The sequence below is a fragment of the Carassius carassius genome, chromosome 22 (assembly GCF_963082965.1).
Source record: "Carassius carassius chromosome 22, fCarCar2.1, whole genome shotgun sequence".
NCBI classification, from domain to species: Eukaryota; Metazoa; Chordata; class Actinopteri; order Cypriniformes; family Cyprinidae; genus Carassius; species Carassius carassius.
This window is the reverse complement of record NC_081776.1, coordinates 13,767,735-13,792,215: the sequence shown is the minus strand read 5'-3', so window position 1 is coordinate 13,792,215 and position 24,481 is coordinate 13,767,735. Positions and strand designations below refer to the sequence as shown.

The following is a 24,481-nucleotide window of genomic DNA, read 5'->3' as shown; positions in this document are numbered from 1 at the left end:
ACAGTAGTAGGCTACAAACTCATCTTCCTCACACACAACATGGAAAGTGTGTAAGTAGGTAGCTTCACTAGCTTGCAACCTGATTGTGATTTATTTGAAAGTTTGTAAAGAAATTGTTTGTTTATTGAAATGTGAGCTGTCTAACCACCCTAACGTTACCTTGTTCTATTTAGCCTATTACAGTTTGTTTTATTCTACACTGAACAAAATTATAAATGCAAAACTTTTGTTTTTGCCCCTATTTTTCATGAGCTGAACTCAGATCTAAGACTTTTTCTATGTACACAAATGGCCTATTTTCTCAAATATTGTTCACAAATCTGTCTAAATGTGTTAGTGTGCACTTCTCCTTTGCCGAGATAATCCATCCACCTCACAGGTGTGGCGTATCAAGATGCTGGTTAGACAGCATGATTATTGCACAGGTGTGCCTTAGCTTAGCCACAATAAAAGGCCACTCTAAAAAGTGCAGCACAATGCAACAAATGTTGCAAGTTTTGAGGGAGCGTCCAATTGGAATGCTCCAGAGCTTTTACCCGTGAATTGAATGTTCATTTCTCTACCATAAGCCATCTCCAAAGGCGTTTCAGAGAATTTGGCACTACATCCAACCAGCATAAGATTATGTGCTGTAATGCAGATGCTGAAAGCGCCGTCAGTTTTTTACTTTCACTTAAGCCCTGCCTACCTGAGGCGTGCTACTTCCGGCTCGCGCTGTTCTGTAGTTTAAGTTTAATAATTCTGAATGTGTAGCATGTCCATATTGCACCAAAATGTGACACTGCACTCCCTTGGGTTCGCAGTAGGGTTGGGTATCCATTGGTTTTTTTTACGATACCGGTGCCATATCGATACTTTTAAAATGGTACCGGTGCCTAAATCCATTGCAGTCACACGCTGCTTGGATGATTTTATTTCCCACACTTCCCTTACTCTAAGGTTAATAAATGTATTTCAAAATCTGGGTCATTATTTAATACAAAACCACACATAATGATTCCACTGGATCTCTGTCAATCACTCTGATATTTATTGTAAAATGAGTGCTGTGTGTAACCGTCTTTAATCAGTTATGTGAATGACTGTATGCTCATTCTTTATAAAGTAGCAGCAATGTCATTTTTAAAGTACAGTACTGTGCAAAAGTCTTAGGCACATTAGTATTTTCACCCGACAAAAAGGGTTTTAAGTCAGTTATTTATATATTTTGCTGTAGTATGTCAGTAGGTAATATCAGTTTAAATTTCCAAACATTCATTTTGTCATTAATTTTAAAAATATTCTAGTGAGATTATTAAAATTATCCAAAGATACAGTACTGTGAAAAGTTTTAGGCACTTGTGTAAATATGCTGTAAAGTAAGGATGAAAATATTGTCATAAATGGATTTTATTTATCAATTAACTTCTATTAACTAAATCAAATCAATATTTAGTGTAACCAACCTTTGCATTTAAAACAGCTTTTGTCCAGGTACACTTGAGCCTAATTGTTTTTCAGGTAGCTTTGCAGGAAAGTTTCTTCAAGCGTCTTGGAGATACGTCCACACATCTTCTTAATTAAGTTTGTCTCAGTTTCATCTGTTTCTTCATGTAATAACGGACAGATTTGATAATGGTGAGATCAGATCTCCATGTGGAGCTCAGGTTGTTGTCAGACTGCTTGTGCATTCAAAAAAAAAAAACACTGGATTATTATTAAAATTAATGTCAAAATGAATGTTTGAAAATGTAAACTGATATTTTAAACTGACACACTACACCAAAAGATATCCACTGTGCCAACACCACCCCGAAAATTAAATCAAATAAATAAATTAAATGCACTGCACACACAACACATTTAAATCACATTAATCACAATTACCTGGTGTTAAAAGCCAGAGTAAAAAGATGGGTTATAAGCAGAGATTTAAAATGAAACAGTGAGGAGACTTGTCTGATGTGTAGTGGCAATTCATTCCATAGTTTTGGAGCTGTAACAGCAAAAGCTTTTTCTCCTCTGAGTTTTTGCCTAATTCTAGGCACTGTCTGGAGCAGCTGGTCAGCTGACCTGAGAGAGCGGCTGGGAATGTAGGGGTACAGCAACTCGGTGAGATACGGTGGGGCAAGGCCATTCAAGGCTTTAAAAGCAAATAAGAGTAGTTTAAATTGAATCCTAAAATGAACAGGTGCCTAAGACTTTTGCACAGTAGTGTATGTATAAAGTAAGTATAATTAAATTAAGTATATTTAAATAAGTATAATTAAAATTATGCGTTGATATGTGTTAAGGGCTAGATTTTCGCTGGAGGAAACAGCTGTAGTGTGATGAGCGGTGAACGGAGCGATACTTTAAAGCAGATGGGAAACGGATTGCTCCCTCGCAACATTTTGTAAACTGTATTTATGACAAAGAACAACACAGATACAGATATTCTAACAATCTATCAATAAACACAAACCTTGTGTCCTCTGTTTGTGTTTGAGTCCGCTCGCGCTGCTCTGCTGCGGTCTGTGGATTAAAGAATGCGCTGAAAGACGGGGAGGAGACAGTTCTGTCACCGTTTTCATATGAAGTTTAAGGGGACTGACTCTGAGGGGATCACGGATTTGTGAACAGTTTATGGAGCTAAATGCTATAGCCCCGCTAAAAAAGCCTAGCGACGCCCATGCTTTTTGCGTACATTTCGGAGAACCAGGACAAATTTAAGAGGTACTGAAATGAGGCAACGAAATCTGCATTCTGATTCAGTTCGGTTCATACTGATTACATATTACGGATTTCGGTACCCAACCCTAGTCCGCAGTGACACACCCTCCACATGTGAAGTCAATTGGATGAACGTTTCTCAACATAATAAAAATGCAAATAGACAGACACACAGAGATTCTTGCCTTTATTACAGAGAAACATATGTTAAGCCATCTCTTTCTGAAGCTTCAATTATTCGGTGTTAGGCCCTAGATCATACTAACATACCCATGATCAGATGTTTTTCGTATGCTTTCTATAAAAAAAAAAAAAAAACCTTTTTGGATGTTCGCTAACATTATATGTATTTCAAACTTAATTTTACCCCTAAACGAAGAACGAAAAAGAATTCACTATGAGTATATTGGGGCCTTAATGGTCATTGGAAAATGCTCATTAACTTTTTAATTAGAAAGAAACATTACTTACATTATGTTTAGCAAGTCTAATGAAAACAAATAAAAATATATACAAAACTAAACTATACAAATACAAATACTTTGACTGTAGATTATTCAGAGAGACCAGACAGATTCCTGTACTGCTTCTCTGAGGCTCGATATCAAGCCCTAACAGATTGCATCCAAACACACAGCTAGCTCATCAGCAAATAGTCTTTTCACAACAACACTAACACACCAGCATACATTCCAAGGTGGCTTATCCTGGTTCCTCCAGGTAGGTATAACTGCAGACCGGAGATCTCCAAAATGGGGCGAGAATTGCAAAAGTGGACAGAACCTCCAAAATGGGGCGGGGTCTACATTCGCAACGACTTTCACCATTGGCTGTGGCTTCAGCCAATTGCTACTGACTTACATTTCGAAATAAAACTTTATCAATTAAACATTGTTTCTAGTTCATCTAAAATACAATATTCTATATAAATAAATATTCTCCATGAGAGCAGGGGCCATAGCTTGTGGCCAGTGGGGTTTGGACCCAAGTTTGAACATCTGCTTAATGATGTAAATGGGAATCATCCAGGAGCCATCCCAGTGGAGGGGAAAAATTTTACTCTATCGCTTTATTCCAAGCAACGGGGGCTTCCTGGGGCACAAAATTTGCAGGCTAGGAGTGTTTTAGTGATGCTGAATGTAACTAAAAAGTTGCCATTGTCCGATGAGTCTCATATCACATGATCTCCTGAACTGCAACTTTCTCTACCACGCTATTCAGCGCCAATCCCGCCATTCAGTCAATTTTACTGGTTAAGATAAGGTGTGGGGTAGATTTAGGGGTTAGCATTTTTTGTTGCATAGTGTAGGAAATCAACACTTTAACTGACGCAACCAATAAAAACTTCAGAATCCGCTGTGGGGCGGAGTTTGCACTGAAGTGGATTGGGGGGAAAATTGTGCATGCGTGTCATGCGCCTGTCTGTCAATGGAAGGAAGCCCTATTTTGGAGCTTCCACCCCGCTGTGGAGTTCCCGCCCCTATTTGGAGATCTCCAGGCTGCAGTTCTACCCTTCTCAGTTCCTTTAACAAACAGCATGGAGTCACAGCTATCCAATGCCTTACAGGGTAAAAGCATTCACCAAAGCCAAGGATGGGTGGCTGATGAACGACTGTCAAACCTAACCTCATATAGTAATAAAAAGGTGAGATCCTTCAGCACCAAGTCATTAAGAGTGTATTTTATATTTCAGTTTCAAAACATAAGTGGATATCACCCAAAAAGAAAAAAGGTCAGGTGGTCAATTTATCAACTATACAACAAAAACAACAAACAAACAATAAATAAATCAATCAATTTCTTTAAGTAACTAAAAATAAACCGCTTAAAAATTTAGAATACACGTCACAACTCATTAGAACATGAACATGACCACCCACATTTGCATAACTCCAATCTAGGCTATATAATACTTTTTATGGAAGTTTATGGAAACTTAAAGGTAAAGTAGCAAAAACAGCCTCTTTAATCAAAAACAGCCATTTGAAACTATAGTAAACTTATTAGTATGCTTTTTAGTATGCTTATTAGTATGCTATTCTACGAATAGAAAGGGGCTCTGATACATGACTATAAATTCTGGAGCCTCCAATTTGTGTTCCGAGCACATTCTCTCCCTATGTAAACAGACCTGTTGCATCTGTTCTTATTTTAAACATTCTTTTATACTAAACTGGATCTCCTCTCCCCCAGCTTCATTATAGTATTTGCTGTGGATATCAGCATGTGTGCTTTGTAAATAGCACTCAGTCTCATAGATTTTTCTTGCTAAAAGCACACAATGCTGTTACCTGTGGCTGTATCCCCTACTCATTACAGATCGCTCATAATACTGGAGCGGTGCTCCTTGAGAGAGAGATTCTGATTAAAGGCCTGGGATATGAGGCCATGCTCCTGTGGCACTCCGCTATCAGTTCCTTGCGCCAGCCTCAGTTCAGCAGCTCCAGATGTGGAGACACTGGGTCATTACTGGAGGCCTCTCATGTGGAGTGTGCTAACCGTCTTCCAGCTCATTACTCCAAACACTCGCTGCTCTGCGCTGGGGTGTTTGGCTCGTTTGGAGGATTCGTCTTGATGAGTTTGCGGTTTCTGAGTCCAGTGCACACTGACCGCTTCAGGCCTGCCAGAGGCTAGTCTAAGCATTAGCCAGCACACCCACAGATGTTTAAGAACCATGTGATGTGCACTCTGTTGAAAAAAGCCTTGAGAAGCTTGTTCCTGCCAGGCTTATTAACCAACTTATCCAACAAATTAAACATCAAAATGTACTGGTTATGTGCTGTGCAGCTAAATCTTGCTGGTGAACAGCGTGGCTTAAGGTTCAGGAACTAGACTACCAGCAAACCAACACTAACAGGTAGAAACAAGCTTTTCTTTGAGACACTTATCTTTCCTTATCTTGAGATGCACATCACCATACTCTCAGGTTTATATACAATTTCAGATTAGCATTTTTTTATTTTTTTTATTTATCAATGCAAATATCAGTTTTTATTAGAATGTTTTATTAAATATTTCAATATAACCATCTGCCAATCATTCAAATACTACATTTTTATGACTGTTTTAGTAATTTTGTTGCTTTGACATTTTATATATTTGACATTTTATAATATATTTTACATTTTTATTGAAGTATTAATATTATGTAAGCATATTATGTAAGCATTATTATTTTTTTTTAGTTTTAACTTAATAATTTTAGTACTTGAACCTAAGCTTATTTGACTTAGTTGTCAAGGCAACATTTCATTTTTTTAAGTTGTCATCTAATATCCATACACTTTCATCATTAGGGGACTATTTTACAGTCAATCAGATGGCCCGTTTCTGTCTAAATGTTTGTGGACAGATAAAAAAAAAAAAATGGAAATGGGTTGTTGAACACAGAGTTTATCCCTTGTGATAAACATATCACAAAGCTTCCTGTTTGACTTCAATGAGTTTGGGCAGGTGTTGTTCTACAGTGCAACAGAAACATCACACCGAAACGTCACCCCCATCAGCTGTGATACAAACAGTCTCAGGTTGGCACAGCCAGAAGACCAATTACATAAAATATGAGCATATAAAAGACTGTATAAATAATGGAAGTGCTGATATTCATCTGCAGTGAGTGAATTTTCCCTCTTTACCCCATCCATCATTAACAGATAGGTGTTGTTAAATGGGGGTAAGAGGCTGTGGAGTCAGCACTTTGGCCCATGTATGTGAGCATGCTGAAAGCTTAATGGGCCTTTGCCCACACCGCTGGTGCAGATCAGAGCCTCGCGTGTGTTTGAGCAGAGAGCACAACTCTTTCATCTGCAGCAGTGTGTTTACGATGGGCCTCTCTCTGCTCTGTGTAATCATCAGCTCTGAGAGACTCAATCCGCGCCTTCTTTGAAATACTTAAAATGCCCAAGTGGCTGCAATGTGAAAAGAAAGACCACTAATGGATTCTGACTCATTAGCAACGAGATACTTTATTTACATCATGTGCATTGTCCTCTATTACTAATCACCCATGGACACAGATCACAGCTTTGAAGAAATCTTCTCCACTAAAGCTATTCAAATGTCAGATTCACTAAGATTTTTCCGTTGAACTTTTTTGGAAAGATATTTTAGCATGGAGTCAGAGGGCAAACTTAACTTGGTGACTGATGTTAGAGAGAGAGAGCAACCATGTGCTACATAACAGGGTTGGGCAAAATTCTAAATCAAAGAACTGGCTCTATTTTAACTTATGAGTATGAATCTGAATTGAATTGACCACACTGAATAAGATCTCTAATGGGTACACACAAGTGCATTCTGGGTATTATACCTGCATATACAGTAAGACATGTAAACCTCCGGACTTAAAAAACATATTATTTATTTATTTAGATTTTGTCAAGTCAAGTCTGCATTCAGCATTTTGTTTTTACTTTCCTGGTTCAATACCTTTTTAATTGCATTTCCACACATTCAAATTCAAATTGCCATTCCGTTTGTGGCCTTAATTCAAATTAAATTACAACGAAGTGTTATTTTAGTGTTTTTTTATACACTATTAACAGTAGTTATTACTTTGAATTCATTTTTATTTGTACATCTTCAGTTTTCATTTAAATTTAGTTTGTTTTAATCAAATTTGTTAATTTATTTTGGTAATTTATACAGCTTCAACGTCTTTTCATTTCAGTTTTAAATTAAGTTTTAAATCGAAACATATATCAGTTCATTTTTAAGGAAGCAGTATTTTATGTCTAAGTTGTTTTCTCCTAATATTTAGGTTCCACTTCAGTATCATGATTTTTTAAATAGCCTAGTTTGTTTGAATTAACAATAACAGCACTGCCATTCTCACCTCAATTCTCAATGACACACAACCCTGCAAAACAAAACACAAACACATTAGTGAATGCTTGGCCTGTACATTGGAAGCGTAATCCCAATGCATATACAGAACTTTGGGGGGTGTTAGAGTTCCCCTCAAATGTCATTGAATTTGAAGTGTCATTATTCAGGTGGCTAGCTATAAGGCCAGCAGTTTAACTAACTTTACCCAACTTACTCCTCAAAATAAAATGATGCCATGACAGTACAGAAAAGACAGTTTTGAGATTTCCCCGCTAAAGCACTCCATGCTAATGTGATAAGAATGAAATGATGTGTGAAATCAAGCTTGTGTACTCTAGCTAACAGCAGTTGTCTTTGCAAAGGAAGTTTCAGGCCTTCCTCTCATTAAAGCCATCAGAAAAGTTGTTCATCATTATTTCTGACCATATAAATACATTTCGAATGGAATCCCATGGTAATTCAAGGACTAACATGAGTAATGGAGGACTTTTTTCAAACTAGTCCAACTTCAAACCAGTAAACCTGAATAAAATTACTTTTGGGATACAAAGTGGAACTCTGCTATCACAGAAGTACTGTAAGTATAAAAATCAATATCCAGGTCTACAGTATATTAATCTCACAGCCAATAACATCTGGCTTCTGCTTGCCAAATGCTCTGAATCTGATAGTTTAAGCAGACAGTTTCGGAGCCTGTTTGCTTAACTCTTGGAACCGTGTGGCCTCCAGGACATGATTACATGAGATGCTGTGTTTTCTAACACTGGATGTATTGTGTTTGGCCAGGAAGCAGGTCCGGCCCCTGGAAGAGCGTCCAGCACTGTGTTAGGTTTGGCACGACAGTCTCACCTCCGTCAACATATTCAGATTGTCTTGAGTTCCCACTCCCATTCTCCCCTTACACATGTACTCATACACTTGAACAAACTCTTTTGCCTGGGCTAGTCCAACACTCATGGGTGAGATTAACAGGATGTAAACTATTGTGACAAGCTTATCAGACCTTGACTTGCCTCAGAAAGGCAAGAACAACAGAGCATTTTGGATTAAGGGGTCAGCAGGTAATAAATCACAATCTGCTTAGACTTGTCAAACAGATAAGGCTATTAGAAGCAATAATACCCATAGCACCCAGTTTTAAGAACGTGCCTACCATGTTGTTGTTGTTACAGGGGCCCCGTAACAATTTCTAAGTCAGATTTGCCGCAGTCAAGCTGTGGCCTGGGAGACTCCGAGTTAAACTTCAGGGACCATGTGGCTAAGTAGTGTGGTGCTGAGAGGTGAAAGCACTCACTTCATTTCTCTTCATTATGGCCTGCTGACGGAAACCAAATGGGAAGCTGGAACCGGCAAGAAGCCAGAGCGTGTGGTGCCCAATTAAGGGCCTGAGTGGGGAATGGGGCATGGCATTGCCAGAGCATAAACAGCAGTGTTAATCTGTGCCATGTCTGCCTTATGAATGACCCGGCACTTCATCATTCATGGGTGGGCACTGGCGTGTGGGGAGAGGCCTATAAAAGGCCTGAGAGTACATGTGCAGCACGGCCCCTAGCGAGAAACTGGTGGGGACCCGTCACAGTTCAGTGGAACATAAGGACTGGAATTACAGTGAAAACATTTTATTCATCCCTATTCTTTAAAAATCAACCCAGTGGTGAGGCATTTATTGTGGAAGTGAATTGGGACAATTTTTGGAGGATTTAAAAGTAATTACATAAATAGTTCTTGTTAAAACTTTCTGTTAGAACTGTAAATTTGTCATCATCATTTTCAGAGTTACTATCATTTAACATTTTAGTAAAGTGAAATCAAGCTTTAATGATTTAAAATAAAACAAAAACGAATAAAAATTTCAAAAGCATATAACAAAGTTACAAAAAATTATAATAATAACTGATACTTAAATGATAAAACTTCCCAAATGTAAAAATAAAAACTTATTCAAAATTAATTAATAGAAAACTAGATATTAAAACAACACTGGCCATTTTTAAGATCAGTTTAGGTGTTACACTGTCATGGCACATTTGGATAAAATGAAATTAAATAAAATTATATTTTAAACAAAAACATTTTTTATATATATTTACTAAAATCATGTAAACACATTGCTTTTGTCTTGCGTGGCAGTATTTCTTTTAGTATTTTAATGTTTATGGATTGGCCCTGTTTGCTTCCACTGTAAATGCCAGTTTTTCAAGAGCCAATTAAAGTTTTTGTAGTTATCTCAACTTAATGCCAGAATTGCTTTCAACTGAGCTTAACTAGCACTGAAGTCGAAATATTCCTTTAACTGTGCGATTGTTTGGAATTATAAAATCCATTGATATGGAAGGAAAATGTTCTTCTACATTCAAAGAAAGCTTTCCGAAGGAGACTGAGTCATGCACATTGGGTTCACATCACATTTGTAAGTCTTGTTCCGTTTTTCCACACAACGACTAACATTTTCTAATTATGCAAAACTTTCCCTCTGTTTGTTTACATCAATGTGGTATGTGACACTGTGAGAGTTGATTGATACCAGAAAAGCTTGGCTGGAGAAGAACAATCAGTTTTGTCTGTGTCTTCAAAAGAACCTATGCATGCATTATCTCAACATCATAGAATACTCAGTCCGGCATGCAATTTGTAAAGTGCTTTCATCCAATGAGGAAAATTAGTCTGTCTGCAGGTCTAGACACAAGGTGATTGATCGAGCCATGATAATTTGCAACCATGTCACGGTGTTCCTGTGGATTCAGGGTTTTCTCTTCCTACATCGGCTCATCAACCTCCTTTAATTTTAAACAAAGCAGAATGTTCCCAGTTTCATTTTCTTGGCGTCAAAAAAAAAGCCTGTTAAGTAATTAGTCCCATTTTTAGGCTTTTCTTACTTATCTGGAAGGAATGTGGTAGAACTCACTTCACATGTTTGGCTTTACTGATAAGATGGCTCCAACAATACTGTCCACACAGCAAACCTGGCCAAATCAGTTGTGCCCCTTGTATTATGCCCATTTATTCAAACACAGAGACGTCATGCTTTGTTCTTGATAAAAAGGTAGACAAGATCCTTCATTATCCTTTGCATAGCCACACTGTCTTCTATTATGATTCACAGGCTCCGTCATAACGCTGTGAATCCATCATTGGACTCGGTCTGTGAAGCATAATGCCTCTGCTCTGCTGTGATATGATTTTCAACCCAAACAAATGCTGTCATGGCACATATCAAGCCAGCAGACACAAAATGCTACATACAAAGAGAAAGACAGCTTGCTCACAGTTCAGGCCAAAATTGAGCCAAAGCAGGACCTGCTGACTAAACGATGCTACAAGAATGAACTCACACAGTTGTTAAAATCACATTGTGAAGCTACATGCCTGTGCTGTGGTCTGAATTAACTAGCGAACTGTTAAATACAGATGTTTAAAAACTGACAAATAATGCTTCTTTGTAGATAATGCATTATGCATTACTATTCCTCATGAATAGGGATGCCCAATGTAACAGTATAATATCAGTTATTGGTGCAAATTAGATACATATTGGTCAGTATTGGTTATTTAGTTGTGCATTTTTGCCATTTATTTTGCCCAGATTTTTTAAATCTTGCATCTCTTGAGCAAATCATTCACCCTTTTTGATGTCTGTTTTTCTATCTATCTATCTATCTATCTATCTATCTATCTATCTATCTATCTATCTATCTATCTATCTATCTATCTATCTATCTATCTATCTATCTATCTATCTATCTATCTATCTATCTATCTATATCATAGGTCTGAAACCAAACTCTGTCTTCACTGAGTCACCACTGATCAAATATTTTGACTATATCAGCCTTATATATTATACTCAGATCGAGTTTTTCTTCATTGTTGCATAAATCTTTTGCCTTTTACTAAAGATTTCCGTGGAAAGGAACTTGTGCGAGTGACCTGTATTTACAAGGGGAAGTCGTGGCATAGTGGTTAGAGCGTTTGACTCCTAACCCTAGGGTTGTGAGTTCGAATCTCGGGCTGGCATTACCATGACTTAGGTGCCCTTGAGCAACCTTTGGATGGGTTAAATGCAGAGCATGATTTCTGAGTATGGGTCACCATACTTGGCTGGATGTCATGTCACTCCCTGTAGGATCTTTTGATTTGATTATAAAATGACCACATGTACAGTCTCCCTGGAGCAACCAGAGTTTAAGTGAATTGCTCAAGCATACAATATAGTGATAGCAGCATGAAACTAGCCCAGATGTTTAACCACAAATTAAATGTATACCCTAATACACTATGACAAATAAAGCAGTATATACAGTACATACTACAATATGCATCAACTATATACCCTCCATGGCAGGAGATATGTGAACACCCACTTCTAAATACTGGCTTTGGCTATTTCAGCTACACTGATGACTAACAGGTGCATAAAAACAAGTATAGAGCCAAAGATTTTTACCGAAATGAAGTATGTTTTCTGTTCCAGCATGACAGTGTCCCTGTACAATGTCCAATGGCGATGTCCATTAAGGTGTAGAAGAACTTGACATGACCCAACTAAAGACTTTTGGGGTGAATTGGTATGCAGACTCTCAATCCACTCTCAATGCATGATTTTTTGCTTCCAGTAATACATCTAACTATTCACTTCAGAAACATAGGGAATATGCTGTATTCAGGGTTCTTTTTGAATAATCTTTGTCAAACCTCTTGAGCCTCTGAACTGTAAGCAAGTAAGATAGTGCCTGGACTCACTGCAACTTGCGTCTGAAGAAAGGCTTACCTAGAAGCTGTAATAGCAGCAAACAGAAGACAAACTTAATACCAGTGGTACTGAAATTAAATATAAGAATGTCCACATAATTTTGGACGCATGGTGATTTTCAGCTTCTCTACAAAGCTTGCAGGGTAAATGTTCTTGAACAAGGACCAAGTCACACAGTGCTTGAGTTTGATCTTCAACAGCCAGTGAGATCTCAGATTCAAAGGCAGGAGGCTCTCTGGGAAACACTCTAATCGCTCAACTGTGAAATTGCCACAAAGTTTTCTCTTAATCTTAGAATGTTAATTTCAAACAAATTCTCCACTCTTAGATGGCAGCGTTACCATTTTGATAACTCCTTACTCAGCACACTTACATAAACAGATAAAAAAAGGAAAATTAAAAACGTAACATCAGCTTCATTCAGAAAAGGAATGTGGGGCTGCAAAAATAAACAACTGCACTGTATATAAAAAGCCATGTATTGGTGTACAGTTTAAGCATTTTTATACACGCAACACAGCCAGTTACAAATGACAGAAAAACACAAATACACTTACATGCACAAAAAACAAAAAGGACATGAACAAATGTATAAATCAGCTAAATATGTCTTGCAGAAAACCTCAAAAACAGTAAATGCAGGGTGAGAGAGAAGCCATTATTAGATCCACGTAATGATTTTCCTCAGTTGTTTGGAGTTTTCCTTCTTTTCATTTCTTTTAACCCAAAGCAACATTCTCTGCACCGCCACTTAAACAGGAGGTCAGTGGAGAGCTTGGGCTTGGCCAGGCCTCATCAGTGGGAAAGAGCATCTCTCAGCTTAATACCACTGGAGACAGTGATCGGGAGCATGGAGAAATACACTCGGCAGGCAGCTAATAGCAGAGTAGGGAAACCCTTTTGGAAAATGCTATAGAGATGCTTCGCTGATTGTTTGCTCAAATGGGATTGCACCTACTAATTATGGTAACAGAGTACACATAACGGCTGACGTATGGACAAACTGTTGTGGTGAGCTGGCATGGATGATAGACCGAGGTTGTGAGGTTCCAGGACCAAGCCAAGACTATGCAACCCTTCTGGTGGTAGACATTTTATAGGCCTTATGGCTGACGTGATGATCAATGAACCTGGGAATCTTACAAACAGTATAAAAAAAATAAAAAAAACTTAATAAATATTTCAAGAAAATTAAGCATATTTTAAAGATCAACATGATGCATTGTGAAGTCATTATTTATTATCATACAAATACAGTTACAGCTATGTATATCTGTCATACCACTTTTAAACTATGCTTGTTTAAAATAATACAATTAAATTAAAATTTAATTACATTGATATCTATCTTCTGGTATTTTCTGTTACGATAATTAATATTACATTGTCTGTTTCAAAATGCAACAGTGGATATAAAAAAGCAGGTGGTCAGTAAATCACCTAAAAAAAAAATAAAAAAAAAAAGATCAAAGAAAAAAGAAATGATTGAATAAATAAGCTTATATTTGATATTTTAAAATACAACTTTTATTATGATTTAGGGTTAAACTAGGACATGGCCTTGACAGGTTTCCCATATAGGAGCAGCAGACTGTAATGTCAACACATAAGGATAGTGTTCCACTGCAATCAAGGGTTATGTTATCAAGTCAAAGCGTGACGGATACACTGCTAATATGCTTGAATGATACTGCTATCCCTTCCATGGCGTGTCTCAGACTGCAGTATTCAGACAAATTCTAATCTAATCATTTTGGGGCTCTAAACACAGCTGGGTATCTGCAGAAGTACAGATAACAACTGTTCTAAACATGAAAGTCTGTGACTATTCCAGGCACTGAACTTAAAGGCATTATGTCTGTTTGTAAAACACTGCAGTGCAACACCAAGAACAAGACTGTCTGCGTTGGACTGTAGAGTACATCTAAAACTGGCACTGACATGCTCAGAGAAGAAGACCATTCCCCTGTGGACCTCCACTGATCCAGTATAAATGAACAGAGACTGTGTGGGCTATAGATCTGAAGGGAAGACTTCTATAGCAGCAAACCCAGTGGACTGCTTTTCTCACAGCAGCATTGAATAAGCCTGTCCCTTCACTCCCTCTGGTTGAAATCCCTTTAAATGCATAGGAATAATGAATAGAGAGACTGATTATAAATTATAAAAAGTCTATTAAAAGTTCTTATATGACCAAACATGTATCTGCATCTCTCACAGTCATCGAAAATTGAAATTTCTGTCATTTACTTACCCTTACATTATTTTAAAGCAGTAGGATGCTGTGTTTGGCCATGTGACATGGGAGAACCAATAGGTTTGGTGTCACTAATAACAAATATTATATTTTAGATGTTCAGGGAAAAAATGAAATAAAATAAAATCTGTAAATTGTAGTCAGAAGTTTCCACACAAAAAAACTGCTGCATTTCTTTAGAAGTCTTCAGGGGATTGAAACATTAAAAGCATTTATAATAGTTTTGTGGGGCTTTTTGAGCCTCAAATTATGAGAAATGACAGTCAATAGGAAAAGAGCAGCAGAACCATAATCACAATGTTTCCTGTAATGTTTTGTGTGAATTTGGAAAAACATGCTTGAGTAAATTATCAATTTTCATTTTGTCTGCACTATGCCTTCAAGAACATTAAAATTTAAGACTAAAAAAAGCTAAGCAGACATGCCAATAGGGAAGACAGCACACGCTGTGGGACAAAGCAATGAGTTTGAGCTGTTGATAGCCTGTCTAATTTCTCTGTGGGTGACCAATTAAGAAAGCTATGTGTTTTAACATATTCAAACTAAGATTGGAAAGAAAAAGGGATAGTTCACCCAAAAATGACAATTCTCCCATTATTTAATCTACTTCAAGAAGATATTTTGAAGAAATGTTGGTAATTAAACAGTTGACCATAGCCATTGACTTCAAGAGTATGAAGAAAAAAAAAAACTATGGAAGTCAATGGTTACTATCAACTGCTTGGTTACCAACATTCTTGAAAATATCTTCTTTTGTGCTCAACAGATGAAACTCTTACAGGTTTGAAACAATATGAGGGTGAGTAAATTTGAACTTTTGGGCAAATATACCTTTAAATAAAGTATAGTAATAAGTGTCTAGAAAGATAGAATTGTATAAATGCATGTCTGACAGCAAAAAAATGCCTAATGCATAACTGCTGATGGTCACTATGGATACCATATAATATCCACAGAAGTTTTCTGGACTGGTTTAATTTCTCTTTTCTTCAAAAATTTTTGCTCTACAGCTAATACTCTGTGAAAACAAAAAAAGCTGTCAGAACAAGGATTAAAACCACAATATTCTTTAACAATGACGCTTGAGTTTCACGCTGCCAAAATAATTACAAACACTTTCTCATATAACATAACCAGAGCATTTGTGGTGTGTAACAAAGCCTTCTTTCTGTACTCCCATTTGCAGAGATAAAAGACATCCAAATAAACATTCACATTCACAAACAGAGGTTGACAGCGACAGTACTGGCGGATGTCTATAGCAGGTGTGCCATGAACAGGAAGAGAGAATTGTGCAAATCTGTTTACTTCTGATAACTTATGTATGTATGTATTTGTTTGTTTGTATAAATTCATGTATGGCCTAAATTAATATAAAGTAATTAAAACGTGATACTGCTTCTGTTGTCATAATGATCCAGTAATTAAATGTATTTCTTTCTTTTTTGCTCATTTCATATATCTCTATATTTCAGAACATATTTAATTAATGTTATAGACTAAAGAAAAAAATACTCTATATTACCCCAAAAATCTTACTGTTAGTAAGAATTTATATACATATGATTTTTATAGAATTTCCAATTGCTGGCAAGATTTTTTTACATCAATAACCACTGCAACGACATTATTACCCAAATAATAGATGGTGGTAGAGTAGGATGGTGGGTTTTCATCTTTTTAAAATACATGCTGAGAGACCAGCCAACTGTGACCTTCAAGGAACCAGGCAATTTCATAATTTTCAATTAAATTCATGTATCTCCTTTAATTATAGCTGCTTTTCCTCTATCAACTTACAAACACGGTAATATAAATGTCTGTCATTCATCAATGTGTTTCCTATAATCTTACTGGACTATCTTCAACAAGACGCCTCATTCTATATTTCTGGACTACTGTAGCATGTAGCTCATTTGTCTATACGACAGTCAGGAAATGCCTGGCCTTAAGTAACCAATGCAGACATCTTTAAGCTGAACTGAAGCTACTTGATTGATGTGAGCACATATATATCCAGGCCTCAGACAAATTATTATATTTTGGCAGTGTATAGTTGTAAAATTCCACAGGATGTTAAAATATAGACTAAAATCAAAAGAAAAATGGAGGGAGTGAAGAGAGTTAGGAATGCCATCGAAACCTTGAAATATGTGGAATATCCCACTTGCTCTGACGGAGCCGTGAGTCAGATCTAGTCGTGCTGCTACACGGCAGCTATTGGTTCATGAAGTGCTTTTTAATGAGAGCCTTGTGTGTGCAGATTTCACTCTGATTATGGCCTTGGAAGGCGGCCTGAATTTTGTAAACCATGTTTAAATTCACTATCGAGAATCAAAGCTAGTTTTGAAGAACATTGGTACATCCAGGTTTGAGAGAGGACCCAGTTTTCCCAGTTCAGCTGGACATCTGTGCAACAGAGCCCACACCAAACCAGACCAGTTCATCTTGGGGTCAGTCTCGCACTCTGACTGGTCCACTTTTGGAAAACAGACTCAAGACCACTCAAACAAACCAGCCATGCTGGAAAAACTTGCACATAATCATCTTCAAACCCACATTTCTTTATTTAGCTGCACACTGGAGTGATTACACAAAACTTTCCCAAAGAACAAAGCATTGTGTAACATTCGCTTTTTCACAACTTCTTTTCCTTTCACTCTTTCTTCACTGTTTCCCAGCCTTGGAGGAGGCGTGAGATTTAGAGACCTCGGTGCAAGGCACTGTGGGATGGCTAATCTGGGATGTGCCAAATGGAGGATTACACGGAAACAGGGGAAGCGCAGAGCTGAAGACGAGAAGAGAGGGATGGAGAGCTTCCTTTCATTTGTTTCTTGGAAAAGATCATCACGAGGTTGCAGCAGCTGTGGAGTAGAGCTGCGATGAAAAAAGACAAAGAGGGGCCAGGAAATGGATCAGAAACGCAGCTGAATCCCAACAACCCACTGACACATGTGACAAAGCAGCTGCACATGCTGTAAGTCAGCATCCAGCATCATGCAAGAGAAAGAGATGGACATGGCAGAACCATCAAGATGTCAAACTGTGCCAGACTGATGAGGCTGGATGAAAAACTCCAGGAACCATGAAACTCCAGCAAGAATGACAAATCCAAGACTTCATAGAACATGACAATATGAAGTCTTCCAGTCATTGGACAGTATTGGACAGGTATTTTAGAGCTAATGCTTTTGCCTACATAAGCATCAAAGCCTTTTTTGTCTGCAAAGGGAGGTGGCTGAGGTCAAAGGTTAATGTTGCTAATAGCCCTCATTTATTTATAATAGATTCTGAAGAAGTGGAAGCTCATTGTGTGTGTTATAGGTTTGAACAGGCATTACATTGAAGCCTCAATTCAGCCTGTAAATGAGGCCCTGTGACTTAACCCGACCTGACCTGACTGGTACTGTCAAATTTAAGGACCCAAACCCCAAATTGCTCAAAATCTTTTATTTCCTCCTTGAGCAAATGGACCCAGAAGTATGGATTCTTATAGCCATAAAGGTTGAAAGAGTGTATTTGAATATAAAATGAACACATAAAATATATATTGCTGCAAATCAAAATGATCATATTTACGAGAAAAGCGCACATCCGCCACATAGTTATAATTACAGCTGCGACATTTCTTTAAGCTCACAGTTGGTGGTATCAATTAAAGACTAAAGAAGCAAATTGATAATTCAATTTGCTTTGAATGGTTACAATTTAAGTGGTAACTGACTGAAACCAACCCAAATCTAGATTGAAACAGCAAAAGCTAGCTGTTAGCATTTCCATTCATCTCAATGACATTGATCTCCCGTCTGGCTTGAGTCAGGCATACCTCCCATGTGTGCATATGTTAGCCGTCTTTTTCTAATGTACAGAGAGAGAGCAAACAAAAGAAAGATAGTGTCTGAAAAAGAGAAAGAGAAAAGAGAGTGGTTTATTTTTCTCCCTCTCTTCGTCGAGTGGCCCGTTAGCATTAGTTCAGGGTGATTTGGGTAATTATTTCAACAGCAGCTGAACGTGCTTGGACAAATAACTGTAGTGCCACCCAATCTCAAAGGTGCTGAGTGAGCAGGTCTTGTGCAACCAAAGCAGCACTTACCTTCTCTCCCGGTCTACAATGTGATCAAATGATCAAGAGGCATCAGTGACTGCAGTCATCCACTGCGATTCCTCTGCACTACAGTAAACAGCAATGTTTTATGTACGCTTTTCAGCATGGGAATATAATGACAGGATTTAAAGTAGCTTCTGACTCAGCATTTTCTCCCATGAATAAAGAAATGGAACAGAGCATTTTCTGGCAGCATTTAAACTGAATCTAGTGTTGTGGTTGACAGTGATGGACAAGTGTGGTAGTTACGGAGGAAAATAGAAAGGAGCGGTTGTTAAAAACTGGCTAGTATACTCATTCCTTCGAGGTTAGTGGGTAGAGGGAGAAATAATGAGTAAAAATGGACTGTGATAGGAATACAGATATTGGCACAGACAGTGCATCTTCACAGTTGATATAAAATAACTTGCATTTTCGTTTACTGGGAATTGAACCCATGACCTTTGTATTGCAAGTGCAATGCTCTACTTGTTTATATACAGTACAATAGACAAATCATCTTTCAGTGTTGTTGTCAAAAGGAGATCATTCAAATCTGGTTCCAGACCACGACTTTAATAGGATTGAATTAAAATTAAAGCAGAGACCAGAAGAGGATCAAGTCAAAACCAAGACGAGTAGAGGGCATAGTCTGAGTCAAGAAGAGTCCACATGCTCCCAAGTCCACATGCTCCCAAGTCCTTGGCAAGACCAAGACAATGAAGATTTTATCTTAGGCTCGTACTCAAATAAGCTGGTTTTCACTACAACATTGACATGTTTAGTTCCTTTACAAGACTTTAAAAGACCAAGAGCAAAAACTTCACTTCAATTTTTTCCTCCTCCTTTGGTTTTGCAAGCATTTTCTCTTGGGATATCATCCAATCATAATGAGTAATAACAGAATTAGTTTTTCCCCAAAAGTGGTTTTAAGACATCAAGGTGATTTGACGGTAAGAGGTCATAAATCATTGATTGTGTGTGCTGGTCCTGTGCTGAGTGGATTGTTGAACTGTCATTATCCGTCATTAGACTAATGCAGTCAGGCGCTAAGCCCTTGTCAGACCTCGAGTCAGTTCCTGCAGACCTCGTCTGCCGTCCTTGGGAGAACACAGTCATTTAACACTGGCTGATCTTCATTAGCCATGAGATTGTCCAAACATGGCACAAACCTCACCACCCACATATCTCAACAAACAAACTCAAATATTTGAATGTCCATATGTGAAGCCTAATTCGTATTCCTGTAACACAAGAAAAAAATCTGCTTTTTTTACACATCAGATGTCTTTCAGATGTGTTTGAAGCTGTGTTTTAAGGCTGCAAACAAAGTGGTTGAATATAAAAAAAAATTGTATATATATATATATATAAATATAAATGCATATCAATAATTGTATATTAATTATTGATACTATATATATATATATATATATATATAGTACAGACCAAAAGTTTGGAGACACCTTCTCATTCAAAGAGTTTTCTTTATTTTCATGACTATGAAAATTGTAGAGTCACACTGAAGGCATCAAGGGCTATTTGACCAAGAAGGAGAGTGATGGGGTGCTGTTCCAGATGACCTGGCCTCCACAGTCACCGGACCTGAACCCAATCGAGATGGTTTAGAATGAGCTGGACCGCAGACTGAAGGCAAAAGGGCCAACAAGTGCCAAGCATCTTTCGGGGAACTCCTTCAAGACTGTTGGCAGACCATTTCAGGTGACTACCTCTTGAAGCTCATCAAGAGAATGCCAAGAGTGTGCAAAGCAGTAATCAAAGGAAAAGGTGGCTACGTTGAAGAACCTACAATATGACTTATTTTCAGTTGTTTCACACTTTTTTGTTATGTATACAATTCCACATATAATTCCACATGTGTTAATTCATAGTTTTGATGCCTTCAGTGTGAATCTACAATCTTCATAGTCATGAAAATAAAGAAAATTCTTTGAATGAGAAGGTGTGTCCAAACTTTTAGTCTGTACTGTATATATATATATATATATATATATATTTTTTTTTTTTTTACAAAAATGTTACAATAAAATGGCTAGCCCTTGACAGAACAGGACATTAATAATAAACCAATTGTAAACACAAAATGAAAAGAAAATATATATAAAAATGTAATGTGTTAGCAGAAATAAGCTGAAATGTTAAGTATGACATTGAGGAAAAGGGTATTAACTTGACTGAGAATTTAAGGGTGCTTCTCAGAGATAAGCCTGGAAGCCATAAAGATATTATCATACAATAGCTGTGTCATCAACCAGCCAGCAGGACTTAATGCATTTGAAGCACGTTGTGAAATCCAGACAAAGCAAATCCAAACAGAGCACACATGAATAATACACATAAACATTCACATGCACACATATAGAGGGGCTTTATATTCTGTGCAAAATGAAGGTGATGCTTCATGGCTTAAGGTTGCTCAGCTGCTGCACATATGTTATCATATACTCAACCTTAATATCTTAATAAAACACAATCAATTGCAGAATGCATTGCATTTATGACTGCATGGGCTGATCATGAATATAATAATTTGCCACATTCTGAGCAGTTCAAAAATATTTACATATATTTACTTAAATTGTTATAATTTGTCAAATTAATTATGTCCCAAATAAAACACCATATGCGTCCAGAGCTTGGATCTTCGTTTCTATGCCTGATATTACCATTCAGGTCTCTTACCTGTTTGGCTGAGATGTCTTTCTTTGAGGGCATGTTCAGGCTGGAGGTGGGGGTCACTGGGGCACTGCATTCATCCCCTTTGAACAACGATCGTACTGTCTCTAACCACCTCATCTTGGAGAGGAACTTAGATTTCCAAGAAGTCTGGACTTCTCAAAGTAAGAGTATGCCTGAAGAGCTTGAAAGATCCTGTGAAAAAGTCCTGCTAGATGTGTCCAAAGGTATAGATGGAGAAGAGGCCAGATACCAAAGCAGATTACAGAGTGGACTGGTTATGATCTGCTTTACGGGTCCTATCATTCTCTGATCCCCCTCCTGCCTTTGCTCCACCAACAACCTTTGAAGTGACACTCAATCATTTTCCTGCTCTTCTCCTGCCACCATCTGTCGCATTCCCTTTCGCTCCCTCCTGATTCCTGTATCTGTCTCTCTCCCTCTCTGCCACCCCCTCCCACCATTTCTTGCCCTTCCAAAGACCCCATTTCTTCTTCTCAGCCTCTGACTGAGCACCGTCCCTTGGGGTGTCGCATGTCGCAATTTAGATCGAGTTGATTCAGTGGCATTCTGTCTGGTGCTCGGATTCCTGAACACAGAATTAGCCTTAAAAAAATACAATCACACTGTATGCACTAGGTAGCTTAGTGTTTGCATAACAAAGCATTGCAGGCATGCACTGGCACTGGAAACCAGAACAGACTGAAAGTAGTGGCTTAGAGTGTACTGGACAGAATGAACAATACTAAGCCGCAGATATGGGCACTCAGTAATGTACTAGACCCCCAACTGTTTCTGACACAGCCGGATCATTAGCTTTTCAGTGGCTAACAAATATCCCAGCATGCTGTCTGTTGTTCCAGGCATGTGTGCTTTTGTTTTTAAATGTCTTCAAATAATTATTGAGAGACAAACTGAAAGAATACAAAATGAAGTTAGGATATAGTTACGGTTCAGCTAAAAATTACAGCTCAGTTACATTTATCCATGCAGTGACAGTCAATGGGGTCCAATATTTTGGAACCCTTCAACTTTGATTGTATCTACTTAAAACAGCTGGAACATCTTCTGTGTCAAACAGAAGAAAGGCATAAATGTCTACACAACATGAGAGTGAGTAAATGATGAAAGCTTTAAAAAAAAAATTCTAACTCTTTAACTGACACTAAAGAGTAGCAATGTATGCATGGATACACTCAGTCTCAGCGGTATGTGTCTGATCTTAAGTTAAATGCTGTCCCGGAGCATCTAGTCAAACTCTCTTATGCTCTAAGTGCCTTCACAGTGTCTCTGTGCAGACATGAAGAGAGACACATTGGGAAACTTCTGACAAGGACAGGATAGCACACGAGACCAGACAAAGTCAATATTACAGACATAGCGCTCTATTTGAAAAAAAAAAGAAAAATAGAGATAATAGGTACGTAAACTGTTTAAGTGAGCTGATTACTCACTTAATTTACCGTCTACGAGGCAACTGTTTTTTATTTGCAAGCCAATGCTTTTGACTGCTGTTTTTTCACAATATTTATATATATATATGTAATGATAAAAACTCCATAATCGTCGGGAAGAAGGAGGCGGGAACCGGCGGACAATCAAAAGGACGCTTTAATAACAAAATAAATACAAAACAGCGCAACAGCCCCTCTCGGACGACTGTTGCGGACAAATAAAAAGCAAAACACAAACTAAAACCCAGGCCTGGTCCTCTCTCCTCCTTCACTGTCATCGCTGCAGTTTTCTATTCTTCCATCTCCTACGTGGGACTCGAGACCGGTGGTGGGTCGCAGGTGTAGCTCATCTCCAATCACTCCACCGGCCTCACTCCTTGTTCCCACGTCCCTCGTTTGAACACACCTTCTCATTCAAAGAATTTTCTTTATTTTCATGCCTATGTAAATTGTAGAGTCACACTGAAGGCATCAAGGGCTATTTGACCAAGAAGGAGAGTGATGGGGTGCTGCGCCAGATGACCTGGCCTCCACAGTCACCGGATCTGAACCCAATCCAGATGGTTTAGGGGTGAGCTGTACCGCAGACAGAAGGCAAAAGGGCCAACAAGTGCTAAGCATCTCTGGGAACTCCTTCAAGACTGTTGGAAGACCATTTCAGGTGACTACCTCTTGAAGCTCATCAAGAGAATGCCAAGAGTGTGCAAAGCAGTAATCAAAGCAAAAGGTGGCTACTTTGAAGAACCTACAATATGACATATTTTCAGTTGTTTCACACTTTTTTGTTATGTATATAATTCCATATATAATTCCACATGTGTTAATTCATAGTTTTGATGCCTTCGATGTGAATCTACAATTTTCATAGTCATGAAAATAAAGAAAACTCTTTGAATGAGAAGGTGTGTCCAAACTTTTGGTCTGTACTGTATATACACAATAACATGTTGCTAAGCTAATGAGCTTACAATGCAATGTTCCAATATTTTATTTTGAAGGGATATGTTTCGGTACTGAATAATGTAATTTTTTCTTTACTCATTCACCATATTGTATGTTTTCCTCTTTTTCCCACTAAGATTGTCTGATTCTGGGTTTGCGTTTTCTGTGAAGGATACATGCAATGCTGCCTTGATAATTTGGCTAAAACAGGTATCTTAGAAGCCAGGATAATTCTCCAGTGTACAAAAACTGGAAAATATGTATGGGGATATATCTATCAAATACATCTAAAGAAATAACAAAACCTGTAGAGAAAATAAAAAAGAAGGCAAAAACATGGTAATAATCTACATTTCAGTTACATCTTAAAGTGGATATATAAAATGTCCTGTTTTCAGTGGATACCTGAAATGTCCTGTTTTCAGTATGGGTGCCATAACGTTAAGAGGTGTTAAGAGGTGCATGTTAGACAGGGCCAGACACGCAGGCTGCACCATCTGTGGCCCACGGCTCTGACCCTACTGTCTGCGGAGCGCTGGATCCTACAAAGCAGAAATCATATGGAAAACTTTGGCTTAACTTTGCCTCGGTAATCTCTTTCATATACCACCACGACTTCACACTGAGAATGACGGTGCCAAACCGCATTTTACTTGTGCTTTTGGAAGGATGAACATGAGAACAGGGAGTGATATATTTTATGAGGCAAATAAGATGTGTCAAAATGTGGTTATTCACCAAAGAACAGAACAAATCTTGCAGAGGAGATGCAAATCATC

The 24,481-nt window shown here is 37.9% G+C and overlaps 1 protein-coding gene and 1 pseudogene across 1 annotated transcript in view; one reads left to right on the top strand and one right to left on the bottom strand.

Annotated features, from left to right (window-relative positions):
- Positions 1-24,481, bottom strand: part of LOC132099008 (neuron navigator 3-like) — a 333,516-nt gene that overhangs the window by 173,204 nt on the left and 135,831 nt on the right. The window lies entirely within an intron of this gene.
- LOC132099307 (U5 spliceosomal RNA) lies at positions 11,372-11,432 on the top strand (annotated as a pseudogene).